Below are 7,391 nucleotides of genomic sequence, written 5' to 3'. Positions count from 1 at the left end.
TCTCTTAAGAAATCCTTCTGGAAAGGGGTCTCTAGAGATGATCCCAACATTCCAATGGTGCTTTACTAGATCTAAATACATTAGTGATACCATATTATCTCTCTCACACTCAATTTGCTGAATCATAAATAAACCATAATAATAGCATACTGTAAATTTAGATAAATTATCTGTTTTATTGAAACAGATTGACAAAGATAATGGGGGAAAGTAAAATAAAGGGGGAAAAAGGAAACATTGACATCATGGTACAAATCAAATATATAAAAAAGGAATCATAAAAGGGGTTCAGATATATCTCTGTACAAAATCATACAACAATTTGAAGGAAAACGCGAATGGCAACCCCGCGAAAGCCCCCGCCACCGTGGCCCGCACCTAGAAAGAGAAGGGAAAAAGGGGGACAGAGATGGGGTAACTGAAGGGGGGGAAGCAAAGAGAGAGGGAGGTAGTCTGCACGCCTTGGGTGAAAGAGAGCCTAGAGCCAGTGGGGTCTGCCTATCATTACTTTAGGAGCTCCGCCAGAACCGTAGAGGATTGGAAGGCTAACCAGCATGTCCAAACCCCTGTATATGCTTCCATCCTATCAGAGGACAAGTGGACCAATTCTTCCATCATCCTCGATGGAAGGAAGGGGCCTCAGGACGTCTCCAGTATAAAGGAATTAGACAACGAGCAGCATTAAGAAGGTGTCGTATAATAGAGCGTTTCATAGACGTTAAAGATTTCTCAGAGTGAAGGAGGCCAACAGTTTGTATGACAACTCCTGATCCCTATTGCTATTCTCCCAATGTTCCTCCGTAAGGTCTATCTGTAGAGCCGTCTCCCACTTACCTACATGAGACGGGAGCGCGGGATATACAAGGAGAAGGAGCAGGCCATATAACAGGGAGATGCCATGGGCAAGACTGAATACTGAATTCTATGATGTTTGTGTAGATATATCAGCAGTTATACATCTCCATTTTTAGTTTATCATGCTGCCGTATTGTACCGTAGACAACAGCACCTTCAGCACACCAAGACATTTTGGTCAATGCTCTGCTTCCAACTTTGTGGGAACAGTTTGTGGAAGATCTTTTTCTTTTCCAGAATTACTGAACCCCGACGCACAAATCAAGCTCCGTAAAGCCATACGTCTCATCCAACATCAGTGCCTGACCTCACAAATGCTCTACTGGATGAATATACTGCAAATATTTACACAGAAACTCTAAAATCACGTGGAAAGCCTTCCCAGAAAAGTGGAAGCTGTTTTAGCTTCAAAGAGGGAACAACTGCATATTCATATGTATTTATAATGTCATAAAAGTTTCTGTAATGGCCAGGTGTGCCAATACTTTTGTCCATATAGTGTATATGCAGCGTAAAAACAGATTGTAGGTTGTAATGAGAGCTTTCAAGAATCTCCCATGCTATATGGTAACATAGTTCATAAGGTTGAAAAAAGACCAAAGTCCATCAAGTTCAACCTATATACCTATTGTGTCCCTACTGTGTTGATCCAGAGGAAGGCAGAAGCAGATGCCAATTGCCCCATACCAGGGGGAAAATTCCTTCCCGACTCCAAATATGGCAATCGGAATAAATCCCTGGATCAACGTTCTGTCCCTATTAATCTGATATCCATGACTTGTAATATTATTGCTTTCAAGAAACACATCCAGGCTCCTTTTGAACTCTTTTATTGAGTTTGCCATTACCACTTCCTCTGGAAGAGAGTTCCATAATCTCACCGCTCTTACTGTAAAGAACCCCCGTCTGTGCTGGTGTAGAAACCTTCTTTCCTCTAGCAGTAGAGGATGTCCCCTTGTTATAGATACAGTCCTGGGTACATGATACAACAAACATCTGAGATAATGGGGAGGAATAACCATACAGATCAAGAGAAAAGGATGTTAGATTGCATTGTTTAGATATAAACTGCTAATGTCCCCCTCCAGAAAAACTCCTCTGGGTGTTATTGCCAATAAATATCAACATACACATAAAGCCAGCAGTGTTACCTTTTTTAATCGAAGATCTAGGCTTGTGGTTCTAAACTGATTGGCAACTGGTTGGGAAACCCTTTGCATGAATTCTAACTCCAAGCTGTATTAGAAGAACCAGCTATTGAGAACGAGAATCTGAATCATTCGTCCTTGCATATGTAACGGGTTTTTGGGTAGACCCACCAATATCTCTGTGGTCATTTATCCCAGTTACCTCTTTGTGCTCTGCAGGCCAATCCTGAGCCTCCGCTACCTGGGAGTTGGGATACATAACTGTGGCAGTGCCTCCACCCAACGGAGCATCCAGGGTATGGATATGAGCTCCCGCTGGGAACATAGCCGAGTGATTAATAAAACTGACACAGGGCTAACTTAAAATTAACTTTGTATTGCACAGCAAAACACTATGCATAAATGCAACAGAAAAAAACATGAAATATAGAAGAATAAAATATACAGAAATTAAATATACAATACAAGGTTCAGCCACCCACAACAATCACTGCGGCCCACCCTAATCTTCACCCTAGTGGCCGCTGGGTACCTTTAGTTGGTGCACATAACACAGTTGGGGCCCATGAGTAACTTACTCCACAGTATGGGTTGAATTGTATTGGAAACTTCAGTATGTCAGTGGGACTGGAGATCAAAAGCTTTTATTGGTGTGTGGCTGAATTCAGGGTGCCCTGTTGTGGAGACAGGGGGAGAGGTTTTAGGCTTACCACTCTACCACCTGCAATCAGGGCAGTTCAGCCTTTAACTTCTTCACTGCCAACTCTGCTGCAAACAGCTCTGTATCTCTGTCTGCTGGAAGATTCTGCCAGGATGCTGCAACTCTCCTCTGAGCATGGATTTCAAGCAGGCCTCTGGTCCTAGGCCTCTCTCACTCTCCTTCTCTCTCTCAGCAAGGGTCCTTCACCTCTGGCATCCAACTCTCAACTCCCCTCTCCAAACTCCAATGGCCCCTTTTGTACCTCACCCATGTGCTTTGCAGTTCGCCATCTGCTGGTCACTCCATAAGAACTGCAGGTGAGTCAGTGACAGCAGCAATCACTAAAACCTCTTGAGGGGTTACACATATTATTCTGACATCTGTATATATGTCTGTGCGTAGTATATATAAACTAGTGATGTCCGGATCATGAACGAATCGTTCATTTGATCCGATTCTTTTTAGTGATCCGGATAAATCGGTTCAGGAGACTGAACGATTCATTTGTAGCGGTGCCAGTTCAGTCTGTGAATCATCCTAGAGTGAGTCATCTGCAGAGCACTCAGACACAGACTCTGGGGTCAGGTTACAGCTCATTAATTCACAGAGGAACGATGACTCATAGAGTCAGAGAGTCGTCCGAAGATTCGAATGATCCGAAGATTCAAATGATTCAAATGATTCAATGATTCAAATGATTCAAATGATTCGAATCTTACAGGGATCCGGATCTTACAGGGATCCGAATCTTACAGAGATTCGAATCATTCAGAGAATATTACTGATACCATACTTTTATAAATAAATACATTAATAATCTTCACTGCCCCCAGGATTTAGATTCCCCTGAGTTTGCCCCCCTTTACCTATAACTGCACCTTCAGTTAACTTTATTAAATTAATTAAATTAACCCTCAGTATAAAATTAACCCTTATACCCCATCAACCATAACTGCCCCTAAATTAACCCTAAAGCCCCCATCAACCATAACTGCCCCTAAATTAACCCTAAACACCCCATCAACCATAACTGCCCCTGAAATTAACCGTAAAGACCCCATCAACCATAACGGCCCCTGAAATTAAACCTAAATACTCCATTAACCATAACTGCCCCTAAATTAATTGCATGTACTCCAGATAAATTACCTAATAAATTGGTATGGTTGATGGGGTCTTTAGTGTTAATTTAGGTGCATTTATGGTTGATGAGGTGTTTAGGGTTAATTTAGCGGCAGTTATGGTTGATGGGGTGTTTAGGGTTAATTTAGGGGCAGTTATGGTTGATGGGGTGTTTAGGGTTAATTTTAGGGGCAGTTATACTTAATGGGGTGTTAAGGGTTAATTTTAGGGGCAGTCATGGTTGATGGGGTGTTAAGGGTTAATTTTAGGGGCAGGCATGGTTGATGGGGTGTTAAGGGTTAATTTTAGGGGCAGTCATGGTTGATGGGGTGTTAAGGGTTAATTTTCGAAGGCACAGTCCTTGGAAATATAAGTCTTTTTATAAAAAATAAAATCAAATAAAAAGTAAAGTCAGTAAGAATCCAAACAGCTGCCCATTGTTTTAAGCATCGCGGTGATGATTTGACTTTCTGGAGAGTTGTGGTTGGTGCCAACCCACTATCGGACCCGGGGACAGATGCTCAGATCCGAACCATAAAAGAAAAAATTCAACATGAGGACTACAACCCTGCAATTGAATACAATGACATTGCTTTGCTCCAGCTGAATAGTTGTTCGCTGTCTGCCAAACCTTGTACTAGTAACACATTGTGAGGGCAGAACACATACCATGGAAACAATCATGTTTTTTCAACTCCATAATTATTCCTCCCCATTAAATTAGTTCTATTCTTTTGTTAAGTCCCTGATTGCTGTTGATTGGTGCAGACAGCCCTGAGCGGGGACAGGAATTTCACTACAGGACTTTGGTTATACTAGTTTTGTCACATTTTCCTACAGACACCAGCTACCCCAGGATGAACTTTTGAATCAAACACTGATTAAAACACAAAAAGTGAATTTAGTAATGATTAATGTCATGGAGACAACCCTCCTTTGTTTTAACACTTTTGCAGTACTTGTGTTTAGCTGTAATTTTCTTCTCTCTCATTATATATATTGTTTTTTTTTCATAGACACCACTGGTTTGATTATATTATCTAATTTACTATAAAAACACTTATTGACTTTATTGACTTTTATTTTTTAAGATACAAAAGTTAATGGAAAAAAAACACTAAATAGATTGTAATATCACCGACAATACCCATTGTTTTTGTCACGGGGTCAGGTAGCGGGGGAGGATCCAACTATGCAGATATATGGACGTAGCGTAGTCCAGTCAAAAGAGCAACGGCAAACAGCGAGGTCAAAACGTATCCGAGGTCGAGGCAGGCAGATAAGAGGCAAAACGGTATAACAGGTCCGAGGTCGAGGCAGGCAGATCAGAATCGTAGTCAAAAGAGCAGGCAAGGGTCGGTACACAAGGCAAGATAATGTCACAAGGAACAGCACACCCCAAAAAGCAATATACTTTGAACGGGTACAGAAGATAAAACAAATGGCCTTTAAATAGGGAATGCCTACTCACAATGAGGCCGCGATCCCGGTGGGGGGAGGTGGTGACGCGCCTGCACGTCCCTGGCGAGCAGGCGCAAGCCCGAGTGACGACGTGGAGGCAGGACCTCCCTGCCGGCGTCCGGTCGCGGCGGCGGTGAAGCCGCGACCTCGCCGCGACCGTACGGCGTCGGCGGCTTCGACGGGCGCGCCACCGGGATCCCCTGGAGCGCGCCCCGAGCGCGACGGAGCCGGACGAGAGGGAAACAGCGCGTGGAAACGGGCGACACAACGGGGAGCGTGCACGAAGCGAGCCGGCACCCAAGTCCGCTCCTCAGGACCGTACCCTTTCCAGGCCACAAGGTACTGTAAGCCGTTGTGAACCCTACGGGAATCAAGGATCCCGTCAACGAGGTACTCCTCATGACTCTGGACGTCGAGGGGAGCAGGAGACTGAACGGGACCGGAGAACTGGTTGGACACAAACGGCTTCAACACGAGACGTGGAAGGACCTAGGTATTCTCATGGTAGGTGGCAGAGCAAGGGACACCGTCACGTCGTTGAGCACGGCATGGATGCGGAAAGGACCGATAAAACTGGGCCCCAGAGTCCTGGACGACTGGCGTAAACGGATGTGTCGCGTAGACAACCAGACACGGTCACCCACTTGGTAAGCTGGAGGAGGCGTCCTCTTGGAGTCAGCACATCGTTTGTGGCGACGAGAGGTCTTTTGGCATGCGCAGGTGTGACAGGCAGCAAGGTACGCTCGAATGTCTTTGGCAAGAGATGGCCACCAGAATGCTTTCCGTATGAGGTAGTCCGTCTTCCGAAAACCAGAGTGACCTGCGAGAAAGGACTTATGTCCCCAGTGAAGGACGTCCGGGCGGAGACTGGGAGGTACGTAAAGACGACCCGGAGGAGGACGTCCGGAAGACGGGACGGCCCCTTGGGACATGCGGATTTTGCTCATAGTGCGGAGGGACAAACCCGGTGGCTGTCATGTTGTCTGGAGAGTGCATCGGCCTTGACGTTTTTGGAGCCCGGTCTGTAAGTAATGTAGAAATGAAACCGGTTAAAAAAAAGCGACCACCGTGCTTGTCGAGGACTTAACCTCTTGGCGCTCTCAATGTACAACAGGTTCTTGTGGTCGGTCATGACGACTACAGGTTGTTCCGTGCCTTCTAACAGGTGGCGCCACTCCTCGAACGCCATTTTGACGGCTAGGAGTTCGCGGTTCCCAACGTCGTAGTTCCGTTCAGCCGTGGAGAAACCTTTAGAAAAGAAGGCACAGGGATGATATTTTGTGGTCTGGTCGTGTCGTTGCGATAACACAGCCCCTGCTCCGGTTTCGGAGGCATCAACCTCTAGGAGATACTGTTTGGAAGGATCCGGCCGCCGTAATATGGGGGCAGAGACGAAGGCTTGTTTAAGACGGTCGAACGCCTGACGGGCGTGTGTGGTCCACAGAGACGGGTCAACTCCTTTTTTAGTCATAGCAGTGATTGGAGCGGCTATGGTAGCGTAATTTCTGATAAAGCGTCTATAATAATTGGCGAAGCCCAGGAAACGTTGGATGGCTTTGAGCGTTTGCGGGAGGGGCCATGTGGTTATGGCCTCGAGTTTAGCAGGGTCCATGTGAAGACCTTCGGAGGAGACGATGTACCCAAGGAAGGGCAAACGGGTCTTCTCGAAGACGCATTTTTCGGCCTTGGCGTACAAACCGTTCTCCCGTAGCCTCTGTAGAACAGCCTTTAGGTGACGCCGGTGTGCGTCGAGTGTAGGGGAATAGACAAGGATGTCGTCCAAATATACAATGACGTGGGACAAAAGCATATCTCTGAAGACGTCGTTAATGAAGGCCTGGAAGACCGCAGGAGCGTTGCACAACCCGAAGGGCATGACTCTATATTCGTAGTGCCCGAAGCGGGTGTTGAAGGCCGTCTTCCACTCGTCCCCGGACTTAACGCGAATCAGATTGTAGGCACCCCTGAGATCCAGTTTGGTGAAATAGGTGGCCCCTTTCAGGAGGTCGTAGATCTCTGTGATGAGGGGAAGCGGATATCGGTTCTTAACCGTGATAAGGTTCAGACCCCTGTAATCGATGCATGGCCTTAGGGACCCTTACTTC

This window comes from Sceloporus occidentalis, unplaced genomic scaffold (genome assembly GCF_023333645.1).
Source record: "Sceloporus occidentalis isolate IW3139 unplaced genomic scaffold, rSceOcc1.0.p SCAF_120, whole genome shotgun sequence".
Taxonomy (NCBI): Eukaryota; Metazoa; Chordata; class Lepidosauria; order Squamata; family Phrynosomatidae; genus Sceloporus; species Sceloporus occidentalis.
Note: the sequence above shows the minus strand (reverse complement) of the source record.